Raw genomic sequence first — 19,576 nt, 5'->3', positions numbered from 1 at the left:
GCCAGTTGAAGCTCAACGAGAAGAACTACCGCACTCATGACCTTGAGTTGGCGGCAGTTGTGCATGCTCTTTTGACTTGGAGACATCTCTTATTGGGAAGAAAAGTGGACATCTTCACTGACCACAAGAGTCTCAAGTACATCTTCACTCAGCCTAATCTCAACCTCAGGCAGACTCGATGGGTCGAAATGATTCAAAAGTATAATCCGAGTATCGAGTATACTCCAGGCAAGGCCAATGTGATTGCTGACGCATTGAGCAGGAAGGCTTATTGCAACAGTCTGATTCTCAAGCCTTATCAACCCGAGCTTTGTGAAGCTTTCCGCAAACTTAATCTGCAAGTTGTTCCTCAAGGTTTCCTCGCCAACCTTCAAGTCTCTCCTACCTTGGAAGACCAGATTCGCCAAGCCCAGCTTCTTGATGCTATGGTGAAGAAGGTGAAGATTGGGATTGCCAAGAGTCAACCCAAGTACAAGTGCTACCGCCTTGATGACAAGGACACTCTCTTCTTCGAGGATCGTATTGTTGTGCCCAAAGGTGACCTTTGTAAAGTGATCATGAACGAGGCTCACAATTCTCTCCTCTCCATCCACCCTGGGAGCACGAAGATGTATCAGGACCTCAAGCAAACTTATTGGTGGACTCGAATGAAGCGCGAGATTGCTCAGTTCGTGAATGAATGTGATGTCTGCAGAAGAGTGAAGGCAGAACACCAAAGGCCAGCTGGTCTCCTCCAACCTCTTGCCATTCCAGAATGGAAGTTTGACCACATTGAGATGGACTTCGTGACTGGGTTTCCAAAGTCCAAACATGGCAATGATGCTATATTCGTTGTCATCGACAAACTCACTAAAGTGGCTCACTTTCTGCCTATCAAAGAGTCAATCACTGCAGCTCAATTGGCGGAGTTCTATATCTCTCGAATTGTCTCGCTGCACGGTATTCCACAAGTGATCTCTTCAGACCGTGGCAGCATCTTTACCTCCAAGTTTTGGGATTCTTTTCAGAAGGCCATGGGCACCAACATCCGCTTCAATACAGCTTTCCATCCTCAAACTAGCGGTCAAGTCGAGCGTGTCAACCAGATTCTTGAAGATATGCTCAGGGCTTGTGTGATCTCCTTCGGCATGAAGTGGGAGGATTGTCTTCCTTATGCTGAATTCTCCTACAACAACAGTTTTCAAGCAAGTTCGGGCAAGGCCCCATTTGAAATTCTGTATGGCAGGAAGTGCCGTACCCCTCTCAACTGGTCTGAAACCGGTGAATGCCAACTTTTGGGAAATGACTTAATCACAGAGGCAGAGGAGATGTGCAAAGTCATTCGAGATAACCTCAAAGCAGCCCAATCCCGCCAGAAGAGCTACTATGATAGTAAGCACCGTGATTTGGCTTTCGAGATCGGAGATCATGTTTACCTCCGCATCTCTCCTATGAAAGGTACTCGTCGCTTTAGTATCGAAGGGAAGCTTGCCCCTAGATACGTGGGACCTTTCAAAATCGTCAGCAAGAGAGGCGATCTCGCCTATCAACTCGGGCTTCCTTTAAACTTGGCAAATGCGCATGACGTGTTCCATGTCTCTCAGCTTCGAAAGTGCTTCAAGACTCCTGACCGCACCGTCAACTTTGAGGACATCGAGCTCCAAGAAGATCTCTCTTATCGTGAGCACCCCATTGCTATTCTTGAAGACACTGAACGCAAAACTCGCAACAAGTCGATCAAATTCCGCAAAGTCAAGTGGTCACACCATTCCGACCGTGAAGCTATCTGGGAACGCGAGGATCACCTCCGTTCTGAATACCCGGCGTTCTTTCAGTCCTAGATCTCGGGACGAGATCCTTTCGTAGTGGTGGAGTGTTGTAACACCCTGGATATGATTTTCCCAATATGTATTCCAACTCTTGCCGTTTCCGGCCATAAGTTATTTTATTTTCTCGGGTTCGGTTTTTTTGTCTCCGTGTGTTGTTATCGTTGTGATGCATCTCATATCATGTCATCATGTGCATTGCATTTTCATACGTGTTCATCTCATGCATTCGAGCATTTTCCCCGTTGTCCGTTTTGCATTCCGGTGCTTCGTTCTCCTCCGGTGGTCATTTCTACCTTTCTTTCGTGTGTGGGGATTAAACATTTCCAGATTGGACCGAGACTTGCCAAGCGGCCTTGGTTTACCACCGGTAGACCGCCTGTCAAGTTTCGTACCATTTGGACTTCGTTTGATGCTCCAACGGTTAACCGAGGGACCGAGAAGGCCTCGTCTGTGTTGCAGCCCAACACCCCTCCAATTTGGGCCAAAACCCATCAAAACTCTCTCCATCACCTAGAGCGTTCGATCACGATCGTGTGGCCGAAAACCGCACCTCATTTGGACTCTCCTAGCTCCTCCTATGCCTATATATACACCTCCCCCTCCAAAATTCATGGTGCAAACCTACCCTAACTCTCCCCCCCGCCGCCGGACAAAATAGCCGCTGACGGACGTGTCCGATCCGCCCGCCGCCGCCACGTGTCAACGTCCAGTTCGCCGCCGCCCGCGTGCCCACATCGCCGTGCCGGCCCGCGGGGGCCCAGGTGGGGCCCTCCCGGCCTGGAGCCGCCGCCGCCCGAGAGCCGCTCGCCCTCCTCGCGTCCGATCGCCGCCTCCGCTGCCCAGGTCGCCGTCCGCCGCCCCGCTCTCCGTTCGCCGGTGGGAGCTCGTCGCCGGTCGCCCCCGCGCCTCCTCGCCTCCCCCGCGGTGGCCGGAGCCCTCCCTGCCGCCGGATCCGGCCGGGAGAGGCCGGATCTACCTCTCCCTCGCCTCCCCGCCGCTCCATCGACCTCGCCGGAGCCGCGGCGACCTCGCCAGACTTACCTCGGTTCGCGTGCCGAGGAACCCTAGATCTTGTGCGGTTGACTTTCTCCCTCTCTTCTATATTTTTTTTCATACTTCACAGCATCGTAACTCCTCATCCGTAGCTCCGTTTTGGGCATATAGCATATCAAAATGTTCGTCTCAGAGAGTACATCATTTCATCTCATTGCATCATTTTCATTTGAGTTCATCTTGATGCCCGAAATGCTATTGGAAGAATGCTATTTGAGATAATTGTCAGATCTGCTGCTCCAATTAGATATTTGTCATTTTTGCCATGATTATTGTGTGCATGATATGCCCCTGAGCTCTTCATGAGTTTTGTTATATGTTTTGCCATCTATCCAAAGGTGCAATCCATGTATTTTTGTGATGTGTGTGGTGACTAGCACAAGCTGGCAAAGTGGAGCATTCGTTAATGCTAATTTCAGGGACTTGGCATTTCCACTAAGTCCTTGAGCTGTTTATCTCAATATGCCATATGTTCATGTTGTTTCCTAGCGATCCGTGCCTCTTTTGAGGATGATCGGTAAGGATGTTTGGTTAATCTTGTAGTGCTCTATCCATCCATGTCTTTGTTTGCAATTTTGGAGCACCCTAGCTTGAGTCAATCGAGCTCTACTTTTGTCATTTCGTGAATCTGGGCAGATTGTCTACTTGTTAGCGATTTTGCTGAGGATGTTGTAATTGATCCGTGCATGCTATGCTATTGTTCTTGCCATGTCTACCTTGTATAATGTGTATTCTTGATGGGTGTATGCTTATATTGTCATGACTTGCTCTGTAGTGAGTGCATCGAGCTCGTAAACATGCCTACTTGATATCTGATTTTGCATGTTCCAGTTTTCACTAAGTCTGAGAACTGATTATGTTTTTGCCATGTTCACATGCTTGCAAATGTATTTTCTGATCCCTTTTGGCTCAAGGTCACTAAGGGACTTTTGTAAGCTCTTTGAGTAGCTCCAAGCCATGCTTTACTTTGCCATGTTCAGGTCCTGTAGCATATAGTTTTCATGCTCCAAAGTGTGCTACCTGATCTGAAATTCCAGACAAGTGTTAATTTCACTAAGTCTGAGATCTGTTTACCGTTTGCACTTTTGCCATGCTTGTTTGAACCTGTTAATGGATGATTTGGCCGTAGCTCAGTGCTAGACTTTTGTTAAGCATCTTGAATGGCTCCCTGCCATGTATTTTGTTGTCATGTTTGAGTGCTGTAGCATGTTCATCTTGTTGCATTTAGATGGCTACTTGCTGTATATCGCAGATCGTGGTCATATTTGAATTGCTTGCCATTCCCAAACCGTAACTCCGATTCCGGTGATCTTTATATCGTTTTCAAGCGGTTTCATCTCACCTTTCCAGTGGAACACTTGGATTTCCAAGTTGAGGCCAGGTTCATGCTTTCCTTGTCAATCTTGCATATGCATCCCATATTGCCTCCCGCATAGCATCCCATCTTTGCATCATGTTGTTTGAGTTTGCACGTGGTTGATTGTGTCCTTGTTGCTTGTTTGTCTTGTTTGGGTAGAGCCGGGAGACGAGTTCGCTAACGAGGAGCCCGTTGAGTTTGCTTTCGAGGATCCAGTCAACTTTGACAACTTTGCAGGCAAGATGATCATACCCTCGAAATCACTACTATCTTTGCTTTGCTAGATGCTCGCTCTTTTGCTATGCCTATGCTACGATGCCTACCACTTGCTTATCATGCCTCCCAAATTGCCATGTCAAACCTCTAACCCACCATGTCCTAGCAAACCGTTGATTGGCTATGTTACCGCTTTGCTCAGCCCCTCTTATAGCGTTGCTAGTTGCAGGTGAAGATTGGAGACCGTTCCTTGTTGGAACATTATTTACTTGTTGGGATATCATTATATTGCCTTGTTATCTTAATGCATCTATATACTTGGTAAAGGGTGGAAGGCTCGGCCTCTCGCCTAGTGTTTTGTTCAACTCTTGTCGCCCTAGTTTCCGTCATATCGGTGTTATGTTCCCGGATTTTTGCGTTCCTTACGCGGTTGGGTGATAATGGGAACCCCTTGATAGTTCGCCTTGATTAAAGCATTTCCACCAAGTCCTTGAGCTGTTTATCTCAATATGCCATATGTTCATGTTGTTTCCTAGCGATCCGTGCCTCTTTTGAGGATGATCAGTAAGGATGTTTTATTACTCTTGTAGTGCTCTATCCATCCATGTCTTTGTTTGCAATTTTGGAGCACCCTAGCTTGAGTCAATCGAGCTCTACTTTTGTCATTTCGTGAATCTGGGCAGATTGTCTACTTGTTAGCGATTTTGCCGAGGATGTTGTAGTTGATCCGTGCATGTTATGCTATTGTTCTTGCCATGTCTACCTTGTATAATGTGTATTCTTGATGGGTGTATGCTTATATTGTCATGACTTGCTCTGTAGTGAGTGCATCGAGCTCGTAAACATGCCTACTTGATATCTGATTTTGCATGTTCCAGTTTTCACTAAGTCTGAGAAACTGATTATGTTTTTGCCATGTTCACATGCTTGCAAATGTATTTTCTGATCCCTTTTGGCTCAAGGTCACTAAGGGACTTTTGTTAAGATCTTTGAGTAGCTCCATGCCATGCTTTACTTTGCCATGTTCAGGTCCTATAGCATATAGTTTTCATGCTCCAAAGTGTGCTACCTGATCTGAAATTCCAGACAAGTGTTAATTTCACCAAGTCTGAAATCTGTTTACCAAATGCATTTTTGCCATGCTTGTTTGAACCTGTTAATGGATGAATTAGCCGTAGCTCATTGTTCCTCTTTTGTTAAGCATCATGAATGGATCCCTTCCATGTATTTTGATGCCATGTTTGGGTGCTGTAACATGTTCATCTTGTTGCATCTAGTTGGCTACTTGCTGTAAATCACAGAACGTGGTCATATTTGAATTGCTTGCCATTCCCAAACCGTAACTCTGATTCCGACGTTCTTTATATCATTTTCAAGCGGTTTCATCTCACCTTTCCAGTGGCACACTTGGATTTCCATGTTGAGGCCAGGTTCATGCTTTCCTTGTCAATCTTGCATATGCATCCCATATTGCATCCCGCATAGCATCCCATCTTTGCATCATGTTGTTTGAGTTTGCACGTGGTTGATTGTGTCCTTGTTGCTTTTTTGTCTTGTTTGGGTAGATCCGGGAGACGAGTTCACTAACGTGGAGCCCGTTGAGTTTGCTTTCGAGGATCCAGTCAACTCTGACAACTTTGCAGGCAAGATGATCATACCCTCGAAATCACTACTATCTTTGCTTTGCTAGATGCTCGCTCTTTTGCTATGCCTATGCTATGATGCCTACCAGTTGCTTATCATGCCTCCCAAATTGCCATGTCAAACCTCTAACCCACCATGTCCTAGCAAACCGTTGATTGGCTATGTTACCGCTTTGCTCAGCCCCTCTTATAGCGTTGCTAGTTGCAGGTGAAGATTGGAGACCGTTCCTTGTTGGAACATTATTTACTTGTTGGGATATCATTATATTACCTTGTTATCTTAATGCATCTATATACTTGGTAAAGGGTGGAAGGCTCGGCCTCTCTCCTAGTGTTTTGTTCCACTCTTGCCACCCTAGTTTCCGTCATATCGGTGTTATGTTCCCGGATTTTTGCGTTCCTTACGCGGTTGGGTGATAATGGGAACCCCTTGATAGTTCGCCTTGATTAAAGCTTTTCCAGCAATGCCCAACCTTGGTTTTACCATTTGCCACCTAGCCTCTTTTTCCCTTGGGTTTCCGGAGCCCGAGGGTCATCTTATTTAAACCCCCCCGGGCTAGTGCTCCTCTGAGTGTTGGTCCGACTGAGCTGCCTGCGGGGCCACCTTGGGGCAACTTGAGGGTTGGTTTTACTCGTAGCTAGTCTCATCTGAGTGTGCCCTGAGAACGATATATGTGCAGCTCCTATCGGGATTTGTCGGCACATTCGGGCGGTGTTGCTGGATTTGTTTTAACTTGTCGAAGTGTCTTGTAGAACCGGGATACCGAGTCTGATCGGAATGTCTCGGGAGAAGGTCTATTCCTTCGTTGACCGTGAGAGCTTGTCATGGGCTAAGTTGGGACTCCCCTGCAGGGATTTGAACTTTTGAAAGCCGTGCCCGTGGTTATGGGCAGATGGGAATTTGTTAATGTCCGGTTGTAGATAACTTGAACCTTAACTTAATTAAAATGAATCAACTGTGTGAGTTACCGTGATGGTCTCTTCTCGGCGGAGTCCGGGAAGTGAACACGGTGTTGGAGTAATGCTTGTCGCAGGTTGCTCTCTAGTTATCCGTTCGCGCTTTGCCTCCTCTTCTCGCTCTCTTTTGCGAATAGGTTAGCCACCATATATGCTAGTCGCTTGCTGCAGCTCCACATATTTACCTTGCCTTACCTATAAGCTTAAATAGTCTTGATCGCGAGGGTGCGAGATTGCTGAGTCCCTGTGGCTCACAGATTACTTCCAAACCAGATGCAGGGCCTGATGATTCCGTTCCAGATGACACACTTGAGCTCAAGTGGGAGTTCGACGAGGACTCACGCCGTTACTACGTGTCTTTCCCTGATGATCAGTAGTGGTGCCCAGTTGGGGTGATCGGGACAGTGTCGCATGTTGGGTTTATCTTTTATTTTGGCGCCATAGTTGGGCCATGAGTGTTTGAATGTTGTAATGCTATTTATGTACTTTGTTTGACGTGGCGAGTGTAAGCCAACTATCTATATTACATGGGATGTTGTGATGATTGCCTAACTTGCGACGTTGCTTTCAATGCGGTTATGCCTCTAAGTCGTGCCTCGACACGTGGGAGATATAGCCGCATCGAGGGCGTTACACCCGCTCTGCTAGGTTGCGGCCTTCGGCGAGCCGAGCGTAGTGGAGGGGCACAAGGATGGCTCGGTAGGTGGACCACCGGCGGTTGTGCTGCAAGGTTGAAGGAGTGTGGTTTTCAAAAAAAATGGCATGGTTTGTGTTGTCCATAAAAAAATGTTGATTTTTGCTTAACTTGTCGTAAGAAATGGTATTTTTTTAGTTACCAGAAGTACAAGCGTGGGGAAATATCAAAGAGATAGAGGATGGATATGCACTGCATTGTCTGTAATGATTGTCTAGGAATTACAGATTACAACCACGTAACACTCGTGGTAAGCTATCCAAACCCGATGAAAAGCAAAAAAGGTTTACAAATTACATATAGAGTGGACTTCCGAGATAGTAGGCACGCATGCCATGTACAAGTAGTATTCATTGGGATTCTACAGACTAGGAGGAGGTTACAACAGATAAAGGTTACAAACATGTAATGCACAATATATATGACACACTAACACCCTCTGCAGTCGGAACGCTGTCCCGGGTGGACATTCATACTGGCTCGAAACTCCGCAAAAATGACTATAAGTAGACCTTTGGTAAACGCATCAACATATTGAGATCCTGAAGGAATGTATAGTACCCAAGCCTCATCAAGTGTGATGCAATCGCGATCTCTGACGAAGTGAATGTCGATCTCGACATGTTTCGTGCGTTGATGTTGCACGGGATTAGAGGAGAGGTATGTCACAATACTTATGCCTATTCTCTCTTATTTTACAAGGTTTACATGAAGAGGGGGAATGCCGGCAGCTGGAATTCTGGGCTGGAAAAGGATCAAATATTAGAGACCTATTCTGCACATCTGCAAAAGTCCTAAAACTCCATGGGAATTACTTTCAGAATATATAAAAAATATTGGGCGAAAGAAGTACCAGAGGGGGGCCACCCACCGTCCACGAGGGTGGGGGCGCACCCTACCCTCCTAGGCGCGCCCCCTGCCTCGTGGGCCCCCTGGTGGCCCTATGATGACCATCTTTGGCTATATGGAGTCTTTCGTCGAGAAAAAAATCATAAGCAAGCTCACGGGACGAAACTCCGCCGCCACGAGGCGGAACCTTGGCGGAACCAATCTAGGGCTCCGGCGGAGCTGTTCTGCCGGGGAAAGTTCCCTTTGGGAGGGGGGAATCATTACCATCATCATCACCAATGATCCTCTCATCGGGAGGGGGTCAATCTCCATCAACATCTTCACCAGCACCATCTCATCTCAAATCCTAGTTCATCTCTTGTATCCAAACCTCAGATTGGTACCTGTGGGTTGCTAATAGTGTTGATTACTCCTTGTAGTTAATGCTAGTTGGTTTACTTGGTGGAAGATCATATGTTCAGATCCATTATGCATGTTAATAACCCTCTGATTATGAACATGAATATGCTTTGTGAGTAGTTATGTTTGTTCCTGAGGACATGGAAGAAGTCTTGCTATAAGTAGTCATGTGAATTTGGTATTCGTTCGATATTTTGATGAGATGTATGTTGTCATCCCTCTAGTGGTGTCATGTGAATGTCGACTACATCACACTTCACCATTGTTTGGGCCTAGATGGAGGCATTGGGAAGTAATAAGTAGATGATGGGTTGCTAGAGTGACAGAAGCTTAAACCCTAGTTTATGCATTGCTTCGTAAGGGGCTGATTTGGATCCATAAGTTTCATGCTATGGTTAGGTTTACCTTAATACTTCTGTTGTAGTTGCGGATGCTTGCAATAGGGGTTAATCATAAGTGGGATGCTTGTCCAAGTAAGGGAAGTACCCAAGCACCGGTCCACCCACATATCAAATTATCAAAGTACCGAACGCGAATCATATGAACGTGATGAAAACTAGCTTGACGATAATTCCCATGTATCCTCGGGAGCGCTTTCCTTTATATAAGAGTTTGTCCAGGCTTGTCCTTTGATACAAAAAGGATTGGGCCAACTTGCTGCACCTTATTTTACTTGCATTACTTGTTACTCGTTAGAAATTACCTTATCACAAAACTATCTGTAACCGATAATTTCAGTGCTTGCAGAGAACACCTTGCTGAAAACCGCTTATCATTTTCTTCTGCTCCTCATTGGGTTCGACACTCTGACTTATCGAAAATGCTACGATAGATCCCCTACACTTGTGGGTCATCAAGACTATTTTCTAGCGCCATTGTCAGGGAGTGAAGCGCCTTTAGTAGGTGGAATTTGGTAAGGAAAAATTTATAGTGTGCTGAAATTTACTCTCACTTGTTACTATGGAACATAATCCTTCGAGGGGCTTGTTCGGGGTATCTTCACCCCGACCAGTAGAGCAAAGAGTTGCTCCTCAACCTACTGAACCTACTGAAAATGTTTACTTTGAAATTCCTCCGAGTATGATAGAGAAACTGCTAGCTAATCCTTTCACAGGTGATGGAACATTACATCCCGATTTGCACCTGATCTATGTCGATGAAGTTTGTGGATTATTTAAGCTTGTAGGTATGCCCGAGGATGTTATCAAGAAGGTATTCCCTTTATCTTTGAAGGGATATGCATTGACATGGTTGAGGCTATGTGATGATATTGGATCATGGAACTACCAACGATTGAAATTCAAATTTCATCAGAAGTTTTATCCTATGCATCTTGTTCATCGTGATCGTAATTATATATATAATTTTTGGCCTCGCGAAGGAGAAAGCATCGCTCAAGCTTGGGGAGGCTTAAGTCAATGTTATATTCATGCCCCAATCCTGATCTCTCAAAAGAAATGATTATTCAAAAAATTATGCTTGGCTTTCTCTCAGTAATCGCTCCATGCTCGATACTTCTTGTACTGGATCTTTTATGATGAAGACTATTGAATTCAAATGGGATTTATAGGAGAGAATTAAACGCAACTCTGAAGATTGGGACCTCGACGAAGGTAAGGAGTCAGGTATAACACCTAAGTTTTATTATGTTAAATCTTTTATGGATACCGATGCTTTCCGTGAATTTAGCACTAAATATGGACTTGACTCTGAGATAGTAGCTTATTTTTGTGAGTCCTTTGCTACTCATGTTGATCTCCCTAATGAGAAGTGGTTTAAATATAATCCTCCCGTTGAAGTAAAAGTAGTTGCACCTATTAAAGTTGAAGAAAATACTATCACTTATAATGATCCTGTTGTTCCTACTGCTTATATTGAGAAACCACCTTTCCCTGTTAGAACAAGGGATCATGCTAAAGCTTAAACTGTGGTTAACAAAAGTAATATTAAGACACCTAAACCCCCTGAGAAAATTAAAATTGAACCTAGTGTTGCTATGGTTAAAGATCTCTTGGCCAATAATATTGATGGGCATGTTATTTACTTCTGCAATGAATCTGCTAGAATTTCTAGACCTGATACTAAAAATAAACATAGACATGTTGTAGGCATGCCTGTTATTTCTAGTAAAATAGGAGATCATTGCTATCATGGCTTATGTGATATGGGTGCTAGTGCAAGTGCAATACCTCATTCCTTATACAAAGAAATTATGCATGATATTGCACCTGCTGAGATAGAAGAGATTGATGTCACAATTAAGCTTGCTAATAGAGGTACTATTTCACCAGTTGGGATTGTTAGAGATGTTGAAGTCTTGTGTGGGAAAGTCAAATATCCTGCTGATTTTCTTGTTCTTGGTTCCCCACAAGATGACTTTTGCCCCATTATATTTGGTTGACCCTTCTTGAATATTGTTAATACTAAGATATATTGCAATAAGGATATTGTTTTTGTTGGTTTAAGGGATATGTCTCATGAGTTTAATTTTGCTAAATTTCGTAGACAACCCCATGATAAAGAATTGCCTAGTAAAGATGAAATTATTGGTCTTGCTTCTATTGGCGTGCCTCCTACTGATCCTTTAGAACAATATTTGCTAGACCATGAAAATGATATGTTTATGAATGAAAGAAGGGAAATAGATGAGGCATTCTTCAAACAGGGACCTATTTTGAAACACAACTTGCCTGTTGAAATCCTAGGGGATCCTCCTCCACCTAAGGGTGATCCTGTGTTTGAGCTTACCTTTACCTGATACTCTTAAATATGCTTATCTTGATGAGAAAGAGATATATCATGTTATTATTAGTGCTAACCTTTCAAAGCATGAAGAAAAGAAATTATTGAAAACTCTGAAGAAGCACAGTGCTGGTATTGGATATACTCTTGATGATCTTAAGGGCATTAGTCCCACTCTATGTCAGCACAAAATAAAATTGGAGAAAGACGCTAAACCAGTTGTTGATCACCAACGACGGTTAAATCCTAAGATGAAAGAAATGGTAAGAAAAGAAATACTAAAGCTTCTGGAGGCAGGTATAATTTATCCCGTTGCTCATAGTTAGTGGGTAAGTCCTATCCATTATGTCCCTAAGAAGGGAGGTATTACTGTTGTTCCTAATGATAAAGATGAATTGATCCCACAAAGAATTGTTATAGGTTATAGCATGGTAATTGATTTCCGCAAATTAAATAAAGCTACTAAAAAGGATAATTACCCGTTACCTTTTATTGATCAAATGCTAGAAATATTATCCAAACATACACACTTTTGATTTCTAGATGGTTATTCTGGTTTCTCTCAAATACTTGTGTCAAAAGAGGATCAAGAAAAGATAACTTTTACTTGCCCTTTCGGTACCTTTGCTTATAGATGTATGCCTTTTGGTTTATGTAATGCACCTGCTACCTTTCAAAGATGTATGACTGCTATATTCTCTGACTTTTGTGAGAAGATTGTTGAGGTATTCATGGATGATTTCTCTATTTATGGGACTTCTTTTGATGATTTCTTAAGCAACCTTGATCGAATTTTGCAGAGATGTGAAGAAACTAATCTTGTCTTGAATTGGGAGAAGTGCCACTTTATGGTTAATGAAGGTATTGTCTTGGGGCACAAAATTTCTGAAAGAGGTATTGAAGTTGATAAAGCTAAGGTTGATGCTATTGAAAAGATGATGTGTCCTAAGGACATTAAAGGTATAAGAAGCTTCCTTGGTCATGCCAGTTTTTATAGGAGGTTCATTAAGGAGTTCTCTAAAATTTCTCGGCCTCTGAATAATCTTTTAAAAAAAGATGTTCCTTTTGTCTTTGATGATGATTGTGTAGAAGCATTTGAAATACTTAAGAAAGCTTTGGTTTCTGCACCTATTGTTCAACCTCCTGATTGGATTTTACCCTTTGAAATTATGTATGGTGCTAGTTATTATGCTGTAGGGGCTGTTCTAGGACAAAGAGTTGATAAGAAATTAAATGTTATCCAATATGCTAGTAAAACTCTAGACAGTGCCCAGAGGAATTATGCTACTACTGAAAAGGAATTTTTAGCAGTTGTATTTGCTTGTGATAAGTTCAGACCTTATATAGTTGATTCTAAAGTAACTGTTCACACTGATCACTGATATTAAATATCTTATGGAAAATAAAGATGCTAAACCTAGACTTATTAGATGGATTCTCTTGCTACAAGAATTTGATTTGCATATTATTGTTAGAAAGGGAGTTGAGAACCCCGTTGCAGACAACTTATCTAGGTTAGAGAATGTTCTTGATGACTCACTACCTATTGATGATAGCTTTCTTGATGAACAATTAGCTGTCATAAATGCTTCTCGTACTGCTCCATGGTATGCTGATTATGTTAATTATATTGTTGCTAAATTTATACCACCTAGTTTCACATACCAACAAAAGAAAAAGTTCTTCTATGATTTAAGACATTACTTCTGGGATGACCCACATCTTTATAAAGAACTAGCAGTGCGGCCCGCGCATTTGTGCGGCTAGATTTATTACTTATTTGTACACTGATATTTTTTCTAAATTATCATATTTTTGTAATTTGATTTGATTTATTGTGAGCCATTTGGCAAATAATGAAAATCACTTACATTGTATATGAAAATTCATCTTCATATTAATTGCCTCATTTAGCTCTGTCTTAGCCGCTCTTCCATTCGACAACTACCTTTAGCTGATATATACACTTAAACAATTATTGTACTGTTTCGGGCTTCAAATCTTGTATTCTTCATGGCATGAATTGTCCTATTGATTGTACAACAATATGATTCAATCTTACGAAAATAACTATTTTGAATTGGGTTTCACTTTGAAACTAATATACTCATTATAATATTGTCCTACTAAAAATAAGAGTGTACATTTTTTTATCTCCGATTAATATTTCTTGTAATAAAGCATCTTCCTCGAAAATTAGCTACACGCATCTTATTTATTGTCTAGAACTAATATACTTAGGTCTAATAAGTGGTGTAGGTTTTTCATTTTGTCCAAAGCTAATGAGTATATTGTGATGCGAACATAAATGTTTTAGCTTTTCTCTCAACTATATCCATAAAAGATGTGATGATTTTGTAGCACAAAAGTCTTTCGGTCTTGAGTATTTTTTTCAAATCGGGACATGATTTTTTTGATGCGATTTACTACAACTCTTTGGGCCATTTTCCACTATTAGCATGAAAAAGATAGTACTCTCCTTTCTTTTGGGGGGGGGGGTTATATAAACAAACTAACCAATTTTTAATTATCTTAAAAATAACTGTAAAATTACAAACAAAGATATTTATTATAATTCACTAAAATACTATGTCTCTATGGTGGTGTAGTTGGATCCACACTGGAAGGGAGCAGTTATTTAATACAACTTTCACTTATTTTGACATGAAAAGAGTACTAAATATACATATGTTGCAATGAAAGGTTGCAAAATCTTATAATTGTTTTCACTAACTCGCAATTCACGACCGCCTAACTGGTTAACGTTATTTCCATCTGTACATTTTTTCTTTTATTAAGGCATCTATCTGTACATCTTCTTTTTTTGCGAGGTATCTATCTGTACATCTTGTTTTTTTGCGAGGTATCTATCTGTACATCTTCTCTGAAAATAATATCTCTATACACCAATATAAGACGTTTTTAACTACAAAGAACATAAGTATACTCTCTTTGTTTTTAAATATAAGTCTTTTCGAGGTATCAATGTGAACTAATTACGGAGCAAAATGAGTGGATCTACACTTTAAAATATGTCTATATTCATTTGTATGTACTTCTTATTTTTTTAGAGTACGTATGTAGTCATTATTTTGATCTATAAAAGCCATACATTTAGCAATGTTGGGAGAGGAGTAGAAAACATCACCTCATGTTTGATCACAACCGGCTGACCATGGGTCAACCTGCTATCCATCACAGCACGTGCACACCTCTTCGTCAAAACATACCCTTTCTCTCCTCCACCGCCTGAGAGTGAGACATCCCTAAAACAATAAGAGTGAGAGAGTAAAACAGATCGAGGCAGCAGCGGCAGCGGCTGTACCAAATCGGAGTGTTCTACCAGTGCATCACCATAGCTCCATTGGTGGCTAGGTCTCATTGGCGCCATGATAGGCGCTCGGGACGCGATTCATGCACCGTCCACCAGCGAGGCCGCATCTCAGTCGATCCCCACCAGGACCAGGCTCCCCCTCCACATGCACCACCTCTTCCGATTAGCTGTCGGCCGATGTCGCTTCTAGCCGTCATGAATCTAACCCCAAGGCCCAAGCTATCCCGCTCTACTTCTCCCATCGTGTTCTTCGCGGTGTCCAGGGTGCAGATCCTCGCCGACCTCGTGAGTCCGGCGGGCAATTGAGGAAGAAATAGGAGTTGCCGCCTTCCTTACTGTAGCTGCTGGCACACCTCTGCTAATGTAAGGGTTATTGCTTTGCATCCTTCCTAGTCCAAATTGTTACAATGCATACATTAAGTCAAACCAAGAAGGCTTAAATTTGTCAATTGAAATTTATGGTTGCTAAGACAGAAATGTGGTTGTAGATGTAGGCGAGTTGTGTGTTTCCTCATTGCTGGTGCTGTAGGACCACTACCATTGTAAATTTTATGTGCTACGTACAACTTTGCACCATTCCTTCATCAACAGCGGCTAATCCTTTGACATGTATGTTTCCTGACTCTAGTTGGACAAAAAATTATATTATTTTCATTTTCGGTTACAATATATATATATATTGGTTTTGTTATATTAGTTATATGTGTATTTAAGACAAAGGAAGAAGGTTTGAATGTATTGGCTGATATTTGGTTCATATGTCTTAATTGGCATACAACGGATTTTTCACATGTGTTGTAGGAAATGGTAAAATATCAGGGTTATTCTCATGGTTCTCTTGAACTGAAAAGGCCATAAGATAGAAGAGTTGTTGCCAAAAACATAGAATTCACCAAACTGCATGTTTAAATGAATTTCGAATAATTAGAATTTGGACAACCTCCTTATTCTCCTAGTCCTAGGTCCTGTTTCAGATATTTATCTTCCAACTGGCCACCTGGCATTTTACATTTAACACTCTGTGTCTTGAGCCCATCAACATTTTTGGGCATTTTTTTGCGCTCTCTTTATGGCTATAGTAGCAGTACATTTTCTTTTGCCACTGCAGGCATCTGACTCCAAGTCTTCTATTCAAGCACCGTCTTTTTTCACCTTCAATATGTTTCTTGTCTTGCATATTTATTTTTGTTTTCTTTCTATCACACTTGTCTGGGCATATATACTTTTCCCCCTTGAAAATGTTTCTTGTTCTTGCATATTATAGATCTTCGCCTTTTTCTTTTGTCATTGAAGTGTTTAGTGGCACTGATATTTTTCTCTTCCGGGTTGTCATCATTCCTTGTACCAGTAGTATGGTGTGCTTCTTCTTTAACACGCACCAGTTGATGTAACTTCTTACTAAGTGAATCTTTATTGTAATTATAAAATAAAAATATGTTTGGAAAATTATACACTTCTATAAAAATCTTAAAGTATGTTACTAAAGAAAGCAATTACCCTTTTATCCTGCATGTTCTCCTTTGCTTCATATTTTAACAGGGCATCCACTTAATCGTCCATCAAATCCTATGCAGCATATGTAAGATGAATTAAATGCATCCATAACTCATCAGATTTGTCGTTCGTTCATGTACCGCTTCTCAAGCCTATCATCAGGCAGAAAATGTTTTTTTAGTACATAGTTTTGTGTGCTGAAGGTGAGATCACTATCATTGAGCTTGAATTGAAATATAAGTCTGTGTCAACATAATTATTGTATAATCTTTGATGCTTCTTCATATTTCCCATCCATGGATTCAGCAAGTTCGACACAGATTTATTAAGCAATTGTTGGGTGTCCCTGTCAAACAAAGGCTACTTGTAGTAACTATACAGTCACTAATTTGGAGTCGAATACGATACCTACCATACCATTGTTATTAGTGTAGAGTAGGATAATAGGAACGATCATGTTCAAATTAGTATAATATGAACACGGAGGTGTTACAATTTCTGGATATGTACCATTGTACTTGTCAGTTTCCTTATCATCAGCCGACATATACCATCGCTTGATATTTCTCATAACATCTCTATTGCAGCTATTGATGTGACCAAAAATCCTAAAAAGAGAACACAAAATCTTTAAAGGATTCTGAATAAATTGAGAGACATAAATAACTCAAATGTGGTTGTATTATAACTAATATGTCTCGATCGTCTTTGTAGGTCTTATAGTCTTGTTTTCCTTCAAAAGCGGCGACATCATAAAGAAGTCTCATGCATTACCTGATTTGTCTACCTTCCGCACCTCATTCTAGTAAGTTCTTTTAATGTAAATTTTTTGTAGTGGTCCATCCATACTTGTATCTATCTCAATCATTTTTGGTAAAATTTCTTGTGTTGAGTGCCTGCACATATGGAGTGAGAAGTATAATAATTATTTCATGAATAGACATGAGTTATGATTCATTAGTTGATAAATAATACGTAATATGTAACGTTCCACACCCGTGAAGAACTTCCCGAGTTTAATGTATATCTGGATCTGTATATATTCGTGTCGCACTGGTTGACTTTAGGCACCACCCTATTTGATGTGAGAAATCTATTAGAGTTTTTTTTGTGAAAAAATGAGCTTGTGGCATTATTGGACTTGCCGTTTAACTTTTGAACGACTATTGACGTCACAATAACAACAATTTGGTTGTCGATTACATCCTCATTCATAAAATCAGCACGCTTTCCCCATAATAGTAACTCTAATTTTATGACCCCTAAAGGGCATAAGATGGTCATGTTAAACACGGTGTTAGAAGTCCGAATTTAGGAATGGGTTTGCATTAGAATTTCAATCTGGCTGAAATATGAAGGTTGCGAGTTCTTTCTTGTTTGATCTAATTCTTCCACATGGTAGCATGAATTGCTTGGCCCTGTCAAAACAATCAAAAATATACTTAGCCAGTCTTGTATAAAATGATAGGACAATTTGTAATTAAATATGTAATTCCTAAACCTTTTCATCCATCAAGATCATACCAAGGATCATAAGCTCATTGTTTGTAAGATTGATTATCACATTCTCATTACTTTCAATTGAATGCTCAAGTTTTGTCCTCTTGTTATAAAGTATGTAAGCTTCCTATAGGCCATAGTGTTCCTGCTGTAGAACTGTTAGAAAATTATTAGTCCAATATAATTTACGTATGCAAATTTGTATGTATTCTTGCAGCACTACTTGACTTTAGGCACAACCCTCTTTAAATAATGACCAATTTATTAGATATATTTTTGTAAACAAAAGAAGAGCTTGTAAAATTACTGGACCTACCTTTGAACTTCTGCCCTACTGTTGAGGGTATAATAAGGACAATTTTGTTACTGATCACATCCTTTTTAATTATATGTGAACTTCCCATTGCATAACTTTGATTTTATCACCCCTAAAGAGTACAGGTAGAAAAGGTTAATGCTAACCGAAATGGTGGATGTCCAATTAAATTTTTTACTGCTCACTGCGTGATACTTCATCGATTCCACAACTTCTAAGTTCTTATATGCAAAAATAGATTTCTTATTTATCTTTGATCTATTTGTGTCTATCAAATTCTTCCAGATAGTAGCATGAATTGTTTGACCATGTAAAAAAATACTTGGTAATTGTTGTTTTAATAGAACAATCTACAATTAAATATGCAAAGAATTAACCTTCTCATATATGAAGATCATATCGAGGCTCATAAGCTCGTTGGCTATAGGATTTTGTCTTCCTGTTATTAAGTAGCTAAGCTTTTTGTATGCCATAGTGGTTTTGTTGTAAGAAGATCAGGAAATTGTTTACCAATTAATACTTACCTATGAAGATTGTATGCAGAATAGTGACTGTGCACCTTTATGATTCAGGTGAGAGGCAACTCAAAAGGGTGGTTGTCCGTCAAGCATCGAGATGTCCAGCATGTTGCAGTTTTCACCGATATTCTTGTGTCATAGAATCAGTAGACTTCGATTGGTCAAGGAGAAGATTGGGCTGGCTTCGATTTAGGGATGTGTCCGGCTGGGTGTATTTTTGTATTTTTATGTATGCATGTCTTGGCAGAGTACGTGTGTGCTGGTTGTGTCCGGCTGGTCTTTTTATGCGTGCTTGAGCTGGCCAAATACTTTTGGAGTATTTTTTGTTGAGTCCATGGTCAACACGTCTGGACTTCTTTTGGTTGCGTTAGAGATTTGGAAGCGGGTGCACGTTGATTCCATGCTCAACACGTCTGGAGTTCTTTTGGTTGATCTGGGTGCACGTGACATTTTATATATGGTTAATCGTGTCTTGGTGTCTTACTTCTTTGTGGTTCTCCCGAAGGTCTTTTGATGAAAAGATATATGCAAGCGTGACATGTCTATTATTATTTGTACCTCACAAAAGTTATACGTAACTTTGTGTCTTTTAAATCCCAGCCGTTGTTATCTAATATTAATGGTGTTGATTAATTAGCTTATGTGGATTAGTGTGATGGCTTGTTCGACTTCTGTCTTAATTATATAATAGATGAG

Source organism: Triticum urartu, chromosome 4A (genome assembly GCF_056163025.1).
Source record: "Triticum urartu cultivar PI428250 chromosome 4A, HENAU_Tu73, whole genome shotgun sequence".
NCBI lineage: Eukaryota > Viridiplantae > Streptophyta > Magnoliopsida > Poales > Poaceae > Triticum > Triticum urartu.
Note: the sequence above shows the minus strand (reverse complement) of the source record.